Here is an 11,103-nt window from a genome sequence, read left to right as displayed (position 1 = left end):
GTCCCCACGTGACCTGGGAGCTCTGCTCAAATTACACTTCCTCAGGACACCCGCCGGCCTCAACCTAAGGAAGGCGAGGTTCTCGCGGTCTCTCCCGAGCCCCGGAGCCGGCCTCTTGGTCAGTCCCTGGCAGCCCTTCCGCCGAAGCCTGGCTCACATTACAGCGAACTGTGGTCGGGCCTCCCTGTTCCTCCGCCTCGTGGAGCGTCCCTCGGGGCAGGGCTGCTGGGTCCACTTCACTTTTCTGGGCGCCTGGGTCTGGGTCCCCGCGTAGTCAGTCAAACTTCCAGGTCCCCACCCCTCCTTTGATACTCAACCAGTCACCGATTCCTGCTAATCCCCCCCGCCCCCGAGTGCCTCACAAATCCCTCCATTCCTCTCTCGGCCACTGACTGCCCTAGGTCAAGCTCTCATCTGTGACCCCTCCCTCCAACAGCTGACCTGATACCTCCTCTTGAACGGTGACTGGCAACTCAAACTTAAGTCTAGAACCTTGATTCGCCTTCTCCCAAATCCATTTCTCCCCCTGTAAAGTACACTCCAGGAGCCTGGAAGTCCTTGGATCTTTCGTGTCCTCCTATCGTGTGAGCTTTACCTCCAAAGGACTGGATATTCCAGAATGGGTCCCTTTTTCTTCATCTCCAGCGCTGATACCCAACTGCAGTCCCCATCATCTCTCTCCTGAACTTCCACACTGACTCCTGCTCCCCTTTTGTCGCCTTTTAGCCCCTTTAGTTAATTCTCAAAGCAATTAGAGTGATCTTTGTAAAACATAGACCATGTCTCATCCTGTCTTAAAATCTTCTGAGTCAATCCTATTTGAAAATGTGCAAAGGACACCAATAGAGATTTCAGTGATGTCATGGATGGCAAATAAGTGTGCGAAAAATGATAGTCAACATTACTAGCCATCAGGGAAATGCAAATTTCCTATTTGCACACTACCAGGATAATTAAAATTTTAAAAGATTGGTAACACCAAATGCTGGTGAATAGATGGAGAAACAGTTTCTCATGTATTCCTGATGGGAATGTAAAATGGTATATCCACCGTGGGAAAAGGGCATGTCAATCTCTTACAAAACTAAACATGATCTTACTTGAACACAGCAAGCTTTTCCCCACCCAAGCCTTGGCTCAGAAGTCACCTCCTCAGTGAAGCCTTCCCTGACCACCCTGTGTAAGGTAGCTGCCTCTATCATCTGTCCACCATTAGATCACATTAGAGACTTCTCACCATCTGAAATTGTGTATTGGTTAACTTATTTATTACCTGTCTCCCTATAGCTTCCTGTGACCCCAAGACTTGAATCAGAGCTCCATGAGATTAGGAACCTTGTCTTTCCTGTCCCCTATTATTTTCCCAGCACCCAGTACAGTGCCCAGTAAACAAGCAGTAGTAAATAAACATTTGATGAATGAGTGAATGAACACTTTCCTTGCTGATCTCTGGCCTCCCTCCAACCTTCTCACCGCCACACATCAGCTAGGGGGAGTTTTAGAAAATGCAAATCTAACGGGGTCAATTCCTGGCTTATAAATCCCCAAGAACTTCTTGCCCTCAGAATAAAGTCCAGACTCCCCATATATGTGGCAGGTTTATTGGAAAGAGGGTGTAATGATGACTATAAATTAGGCTCCAGTCAACTTACCAGGCTTGGATTTTATCCTAAGACCCCAGGAGTCTTCAAAGGCTGTTGAGCAAGGGAAGCATTTGGCTAATTCCAAGGATACTCTGTGTGGAATGTTGATGAGAAGTAAAAGAGATAGAGGACAGAGAGCCCAAAAAAGAAGCTGCTGAGATGGTTATGGTTGAGAAGGGAAGAGTTCAAAAAGAGAAGAAAATTCATTCTAGAAATACTGAAGGTAGAAAACAGACTAGCTTTGGTGACTGAGTGCATGGAGAAAAGAGAAAAGTTTTCTTTCAATCTTCCTAACTTCCTTCTTTTTTTTTTTAAATTGATGTATAGTTTGTGGAGCCGGCTGGCTGGCGTTCTCTAAAGCTACTCCGAAGTCCATAGAACCCCCACTCCTGGGCTCTCCATGTGCCTGGGGCCCACTGGCACCCTTAACCCCCACCCCCCACTTCAGGACCCTCCACATACCTGCATTTCTGCAAGATGAAAACATCTCCCTTGACGTGTGTTTATCTTAACAAAACTAACCACCCCCAGAAAATGGCCAGTCTCACAACACCCTAGGCAGACAGGCCTCACGGCGCATCTGCCCTTAGGAGAGCCGTAAAGTCCTTTCCTCAGAGTAGCCCCTGACAAGTCTTACAACCAATCAGGTAGCTGTGCACAAACTGATCATGCAGCCCACCTGCCCCTTGTGTTCACAGCCCCTCCCACCCAATAAAAGACCCTGCACCTTCACCCCTCAGCGCTCACACCTCTCGTCTGTGTGTCCTGCTGTTGCCTAGAGCAGCGTATCTATTAAACTTTTCCTTTGTTTCTTAAACTGTCTTTTGTCTCTGGTAAATTCTTTTACTGCCCATGAAACTGCCTGCCGTGTCCCCCAACATTTGACGGCCCGCATGGGGACTTTCTTTCTCCTCTCTCCCCTCCTTACGGGGGTCTCCCTCTGGCTTGATTGGAAGCTCCATTCTGGAGGCCAGATCGCCAAGGCAGGCTTCCCTTTTCCCTTTTTGCTTTCCTTTCCTCTCTCACACTTTCCTTTCTGCCGCTCCCTGGCGTTTGGGACTTGCCCTAAGTCTTGCCGAGAGAATTGAGGAACTTTGGCTGGGCGACTCTCAGCGGGCTCTAAAACTCGGTCTGACAGGCAGGACTGACCCCCTGGCCCTCAGCCATGAATGCACACAGGAAATGTCTTTTCTAAATACCTCTACTCCTTTACTCCTTGCTACTACATATCCCATGCCTGGGTCAAAGGGACTTTGTGTCTTGTCGGGGAAAGCACACATAAGAACTGGTCATCTGGTGCATTGAGACACCCAGGACCCTGTCTCCTGGTCAGCCCCAGACACGTAATAGGGTAAGGCTGGTCGAGTGGAAAGTACTGGAAAGCCCTTCCCATGAGACCTACACTCTGACCCAATACAAACTTTCCTCTTCTTGCTCTCACCTGATTTTTAGGAAACCCACCTTCTTTGATATCTAACAACCAACTTGATATCCTAGATGACCCCCTCCTTTCTCGGATTCCTAACAACAACCAGTCTCCTCTATGTCCTTCATTGTCTCCTCCTCCAACCGGCCCAGCCCTGGGACTCCTCCAACAGCTTCCTCTCCTTCCCCAGTCTCTCTCTCCCTGGGTCCAGCGACCACTGAATGCCCATCCCCATTCTCAGTTCCCCCTCCGTATCAAGCCCCCTTCCCCCACCACATACTAGATCAGGTATTTAAGACACGACAGAACCAACACCCCCAGTTAAGATGAATATCTCAGAAGTCTCAAAACAAGATAACGTGCTGACCCTTCGTGAGGTTGCTAATGGCGAGGCAGGTACCATTCAGGTCCATGTCCCTTTCCAAGCCAGGTTGGGCTCTTTTAGCCAGGACCCTTCTTGCTTTATACAAGAATTTCAAGCTCTCACTATAGTCTTTGATTTGACCTGGCAGGATATATTTGTCATTTTCTCCACTTGTACTCAGGAAGAAAAAGCTCGCATTTGGTCCTTGGCTCAGTGCTGGGCTGACGAGGTTCACACTCGAGCCATCCAAAATCCTGACACTGAAGACACATCTAGGTCTGGAAAAGAATCAGTCCCTGACTCCGATCCCCACTGGACATATCAGGAAAGGGACCCCCTGGAAAACATATTGTAATCATATGACTACTTGTTTATTAGAAAGAATGAAAAAGGCCATAATAACTCTATTAATTATACCAAACCGAGAGAGATTACTCAGACACCTGACAAAAATCCAGCCCTCTTCCACTCCAGGCTGGCAGAGGCCGTGTGAAAATATGCTAATCTTGATCCTGAAAGTGCAGAGGGCCTTGCGATACCAGCAGTTCATTTCATTAGTCAGGCCTCCCCAGACATTAGACAAAAACTTCAAAAGCTTGAACAGGGCCCACAAACTCCCTTTCCTGTCCTATTAGATATGGCCTTTAAGGTCTTTAACAACAGGGAGGAGAAATCAAAGGTTGAACAGGAGAGAAAAGAAAAAGAAAAGGACAAACGGCAAGATAAATACATGGCCGCCGTCACTGCTAGTGTCCTGCCAGCACCACCTGAGCCGGGTAACGAGAGCCAGCATTTCCCAGAGGGAGCCTCCTCCAGGACAAGCCCCCATCTGTTTCCACTGCCAACAGCCTGCACATCTGCGAGGAGACTCTAGAGCTCCTTGGGGGCCCTGCCCTGTCTGCAAGGAAAAGGGACACTGAAGGCGGGATGTCCCTCTCTCCCTCTTGCAGGAGGGCCATCCCAGAGCCAAGAACCTGTGCCAAGGATGACACCCTGCCCCAGGGCGCTCCTGGGGCTAAACCTGTAAGAAACCAACAGATGCCCCCAACTCTGTTCCTTGATTATGAGGAGCCAGATAACAGCGAGGGGGAAGATGACTCTTCTGGGACAGACAGAGCCCAGAGGCCGTGCAGGCTCCCATGCTTTCCATCTCAATGGCAGAGCCTTGGGAGACCTTGGATAGGCAGGAAAGTTCGTCCAATTTCTAGTTGATATTGGAGCCACTTACTCCACCTTAATTAGTTTTTCTGGACCAACACTTCGGTCCTGGATCCTCCTTACCAGGATAGATGGCCATCCACAAACTGGCTGTTTGACCTCACTGTTAGTTTGTACTCTTGAAAAATTTACTTTTACTCATGCCTTTCTTGTTCTCCCTGAATGCCTCACCCCCTTATTAGGGAGAACTATTATGACTAAGCTTTAGGCCAGCCTCCACTTGCCAGAGTGTGTCTGTCCTTGGTTAGCCCTGGCTCAGGGCCCACAAGAGATACCTTTTGCTATTTACCAACAAGTCTCTGGAGGTCTGGGACATAACCCCAGGGAGGTCCCTTTTTGCAAAACCTGTACGAATTCAATGAAAAGATCCTACCTTTTTACCTTGAAAATCTCAATACCCTCCTAAGCCCAAGGCCTGGAGGGGCCTCCAGCCCTTAATCACCAAATTCCTTGCAACTGGATTGTTGCGTTCTTGTAACTCTCCATGCAACACCCCGATCCTAGTTGTGAAAAAGGCTGATGGGACATCCAGGATGGTACAAGATATCAGGGCCATCAACGAGGCTGTGATACCCATACATCCCATTGTGCCAAACCATTTTATATTCCTGGGACAAATTCCTGCTGAGGCCTCTTGGTACTCCATGTTAGACCTTAAGGATGCTTTCTTCTGCATCTCTGTACACTCTGACTCTGAATTTCTTTTTGCTTTCTAATGGAATGATTTAGAAACCCAAGTATCCCAACAGTTAACTTGGACAGTTCTGCCCCAGGGATTTAGAGACAGTCCCCATTTATTCGGATCTTTAGCTCTAGCTAAAGATCTCTCTACCTTAGTTTTCTCCGGGCGGTGCCTCACTTCAGTATGTAGATGACCTCCTAATATATAGTCCTCATAAAGATTCTTCTGACTTCTCACTATAATGATATGACAGAAACTAACCTCATGTGGGTATAAAGTTTCTCTCTAAGGCCCAAATTTCAACTCAGAAGGTACAGTTCCTGGGCCTCATAGAAACCTAGGAATGAAGAGTTCGCCAGTCCAGAGAAAAAGTCTAATTTTAGACATGGGGACTCCAGCGACTAAACAAAACTCAGATCTTTCCTGGGAATGGCAAGATTTCGTAGGACCTGGATACCCCAATTTGGCCTCATAGCAAAGCCGCTCTATGAAGCTTTATGGGATCCAGAAAATGAGCCATTAGAATGGACCCCTGAGATGGACCAAGCATTGCAAATTCTCAAACAGACTCTTACAGCGCCCCAGCTTTAGCTTTGCCTAATCTACAAAAGCCCTGTATCCTGTTTGTACATGTCACCCCGGGAGTTCTTAAACAAGCATTGGGACCCACCCAGCAACCTGAAGCATACCTCTCTAAAAATTTGGACCCTGTGTCCCAGGGATGGCCCCCTTGCCTCAGAGCTCTAGCCTCTGTGGCCCTGTTAGTCGAAGAGGCATCCAAATTGACTCTGGGACAACCATTAACTACCTATACGGCCCACCAAGTAATGGATATTCTAAATTCAAAGGCTTCTCACTGGGTCTCTGACGGTTAGATCACCAAATATCAAACGCTACTCTTAGAGACTCCTGTACTTAGTATTAAACTGTGTCAAACTCTTAACCCCGCCTCTTTCCTTCCTAATCCAAATTGTAACTCCTCTATAAAACACTCAGGCCTTGAGATACTAGATTTAACTTGTGCGGCTAGACCAGACTTTCAGGATAAACTGCTCCAGGACCCTGACGACACCTGGTTTACTGATGGCAGTAGTTTTATGTTAAATGGGGTTTGATTGTCTGGTTATGCCATTGTAAGTCTTACCAAAGGTATAGAATCAGGGCCCCTTCCGGGAGGCTCCACTTCTGCTTAAAAGGCTAAACTCATAGCTCTCACTCGAGCTTTACGTTTGGGCCAGGAATGAAGTTAAATATTTACACTGATTCATCGTATGCCTTTCATGTTGTTCATGCACATGCCACCATTTGGCAAGAAAGAGGTCTTCTCACAGCACAAAATACACCCATTAGACATGCTTCAGAAATCTTAAACTTGTTAGAAGCCATTATCTTCCCACAAAGGTGGCAGTGATTCTCTGTCAAGCACATCAAAGGGTAACTGATGAGATTTCCCAAGGAAATCACAAAGCAGACAGTCCAGAGAGGCAGCAGGACTTCCTATACAGGCAACTTTATTTCCAACTTTTACACTAATGGCTCCTCAGTATACTGAGAGAGAAATTCAAGAGGCAACAAAAGTGGGGTTTACCTTCAATCTTGGAGAAAAATGGCTTAAAAGCCCCAAGTGTATAATTATTACTCCTGAGGGCCTTATAATGGAAAGTGTTACAAAATCTCCACCAATCTACCCACTTAGGGGCAAAGAACCTACAGGACTTAATACAACCTCTTTTTGTGGGAAAGGGAATTTTTCAAACCCTACGGGACATCTCCCATGCACGTCCAACTTGTCAGGTCAACAATGAAGGAAATGTTAGGCCACCACCTCTCCACCCAGTTCAGAGGAAAGGTACCCTTGGAGAGGTACCAGAAGAGGAATGGCAAATAGATTTCACCCATATGCCTCCATGTAAGACCCTAAAATATCTCCTGGTATTTTTTTTATGGGGGGAGGTACTTAGGTTTATTTATTTATTTAATGGAGGTACTAGGAATTGAACCCAGGACCTCATGCATGCTAGGCATTCACTCTACCAATAAGCTATACTCCCCATGTTCTCCTGGTATTTATAGAGACTTTCACAGGATGGATTGAAGCCTTCCCCACAAAAATAGGGCATCAGAAGTAACTACTGCTTTGCTGGATCGTATTACTCCCTGTTTCGGCCTACCCTGCTCCTTCCAATCAGACAATCACCCAAATTTTGTTTCTCAAATAACTTAAGGGGTGGCAGAAGCCCTACAAATTGAACATCACTTACCTGCCGCATGGCACTCCCAGTCCTCTGGTAAAGTGGAAAGAGCCAACCAAACAATAAAAAGAATCCTAACAAAGGTTATGCAAGAAACTCAGCAGTCCCAGCCCACCCTTCTCTGTACTGCTTTGTTACGAACACAAATTGCTCCAAAGGCTGAATCTCATTTAAGCCCTTTTGAGCTCCTTTATGGCAGGCCTTTCCTCCAAACAGATTTACTAACAGATGCTGAGGGTCACTACCTTGCTCAATACGTGACAACTTTAAGTCAAATTGTAAAGGCTCTTCATGAATATCACAATCATATAAATCCAAAGCCTGATCCCAATTTTCAGGGAAACTCCCATCCAAAAACTCGTTCCCAGGGACTGGGTTTATCTCAGAACTCTTCCACAGGACAAGCAGGCATTTCAGCCAGTTTGGATGTGGCCTTAGCAGGTACTTCTGACCACTCCCACCGCAATGAAGTGAAACTAGACAGGCTCACTCCTTGGATACACCTGTCCCGTGTAAAAGGTTGCCGCCCCGCCGCCGGCATTAAAAATGGGTGAGGCATCACCAACAAATACCTCGTCCAGCTGTGAGCCTCTGGAGGCTCTCCGCCTACCGTTCAAACGCAAATCGGTGACACTAGTCCCAATTCCTAGCTTAATGCGTGCCACCTGCTGGGCTGATGCCAGCCAGCTGAGGACCTTGCCTTCTTACCCACATCTTCTTACCAGCGCTCTGCCTCACTATACTTCCTGTTTGCTGTTGTCCCAGCGCGCTAATCCCTTCATTTCTCACCCTTGTTCTAGCTGCCCATGAGTTCCTGACTTGATGTCTTTTATGAAATTCTTCTTTCAGAATTAACTACAATCCCCGCCGAAGATCTTCTCTCTTTCTCTGCAACTCAGTTCAGGGGTTTCATTTTTGATCTGTATCTTCAAGGCAGTTCAACCAATTTTACATCTGATGAGATTAATCTCTATTTAGAGTACTAAAAATGACACTCCTCTTTGTTCTGACTCTCCTCTGCACTTTACCTCTACTGTTACAGGAAACAGTTTCTTAGAATGGGCCTTCACATATGCTAGTACATTTAACTACTCTAACTGCTGGGTTTGTGGCCGACCTGGTGTCTGCATTCTCCGGGTTGCCATGGTGGGTTTCACCCCTACAAGGATCTGATTGGAAAGAGTTTTCCACACTTATTCGTCAATTGATATTTGCTATGAATGAAAACACAACTCGTCATGACCCCTTAAACCCTCCGCCCTGTAAAGATTTTGAATTCCTATGTGAAATTTCTAACTATGATCCATCAAAAATGGCCTATGGAAAACACCACTAATTTGCCAAGCCACAATTTTTCATTCTCTTGAACGGCCACAATTCAGGGAATGGATAAGTTACCTAAAATGCCACACCAGAGAAGGTCTGGAGATGTTCAAAGTCCTCATGAGTAGCTGAAGGCTTCAACCAACTATGGGATGGAGCTAACTGGTTAATGCCTAAATACGGCAGATTGAGCATAAAAACTCCCCAGTGTTGGGAACAAAAAAAAATCATTCCTTGTCTCAGTGGCTAACTCCGCTCGACATCTGGGATGCATTCTTTTAAAATAGTGTGTTCATCGTATAATTTTATAGGCTACTGATTATCTGGCCACCAAATGGCAATTTAAACCGTGGCAATACAGACCCACCATATGGCCAGCCCCCAGTGGAACTCACTGGATCTGTGGCATTAACCTCTGGCCATGGTTGCCCCCAGGATGGATTGCTTGATGCACTTTGGGCTTCCCCTGGGCACAGGAACACAGATATTCCACCCTACAAAGTACAAAAATTGCAGATTTTCCTTTTATGCATGCCCGGTGGTCTCGATCTGTTTTTAAATGATACGATCACCTAATACATTTTTATTTTCCCTCCAGTGGTCCTGGAATATGTAATTCTGCATGTGGAAGCCTTAACAAAATCTATACAACAAGCACGAAATGATACCAGGGAAAGTATATTTTTGGTCAATACAGAAATGACCTTAATGAGGAGAACGATTTTGCAAAATCACATGGCTTTTGATATCCTCACAGCTTCCCAGGCAGGCACATGTACAATAATACATACTGAAAGCTGCCCCCATCTCCCTGGTGTGTGGTAATTTCACTTTGCTCCTCACTCAACTACAGAGTGACATAAGTACTCTAGGGGATAGCAATGCTCACAGCAAAGAGGTTAACAAACAATTTTCTGACATGCTCTAATAGTTTTTTTTGGATTCCAGAGGGAATAAGGTCCTTTTTCACAGGGATTTTAAAATTTCCCCTCTCCATCCTTTTCTTGAGATTGGCTATTTATCTTGTATGCATTTATTCTTTATGTTGTTCCCCTCTCTTATAAAAACAATTGTCTCTCTCTTTGAGGTCCAAGCTCCAAAGAAACAAAAACAGACGTCTCTCGCAAGCCAGAGATGCCATGGCCCTTACCAAAGGGATGCAGCCCTTGGATGTCAAAGGGGGTTATTTTCAGGCTGCCCCTTAGGCAGTCAGATTCTTGGGGAGGACCATCTTGGCCCCACACCCTGGACAGATTAGCACGATAGTTAGGGACAGCTTGACACTCATGTTCAGCAAGAAGTAGTTCCAGAAGAAAGAGACCTCCACCCATGTTCCAAAGATTGGTCACTGCCAATCTGTCAGGGGGAAATGTGGAGCCGGCTGGCTGGCGTTCTCTAAAGCCACTCTGAAGTCCATAAAACCCCCACTCCTGGGCTCTCCATGTGCCTGGGGCCCACTGGTACCCTTAACCCCCACCCCCCACTTCAGGACCCTCCACATACCTGCATTTCTGCAAGATGAAAACATCTCCCTTGACATGTGTTTATCTTAACAAAACTAACCACCCCCAGAAAATGGCCAGTCTCACAACACCCTAGGCAGACAGGCCTCACGGCGCATCTGCCCTTAGGAGAGCCGTAAAGTCCTTTCCTCAGAGTAGCCCCTGACAAGTCTTACAACCAATCAGGTAGCTGTGCACAAACTGATCATGCAGCCCACCCGCCCCTTGTGTTCACAGCCCCTTCCCCCAATAAAAGACCCTGCACCTTCACCCTCGGCGCTCACACCTCTCGTCTGTGTGGCCCACTGTTGCCTAGAGCAGCGTATCCATTAAACTCTCCTTTGTCTCTTAAACGTTCTATGTTTCTGGTAAATTCTTTTACTGCCCTTGCACTGCCCGCCATGTCCCCCAACATAGTTGATTTACCGTGTTGTATTAGTTTCAGGTATACGGCAAAGTGATTTTATATATATATATATATATATAGCCCATATATATATGGGTTTTTTCAGATTATTTTCCATTACAGGTTATTATAAGATATTAAATATAGTTCCCCGTGTTATACAGTAAATCCTTGTTGCTTATCTATTTTATGTATGTTTGTATCTGTTAATCCCATACTCCTAATTTATCCCCCTCCCCTTTCCCCTTGGGTAACCATAACTAACTTCTTTCCTTTGTATGACAAAT

The sequence above is a fragment of the Vicugna pacos genome, chromosome 18 (assembly GCF_048564905.1).
Source record: "Vicugna pacos chromosome 18, VicPac4, whole genome shotgun sequence".
NCBI classification, from domain to species: domain Eukaryota; kingdom Metazoa; phylum Chordata; class Mammalia; order Artiodactyla; family Camelidae; genus Vicugna; species Vicugna pacos.
The sequence above is the reverse complement of the archived record's forward strand: the minus strand, read 5'-3'. Positions refer to the sequence as shown.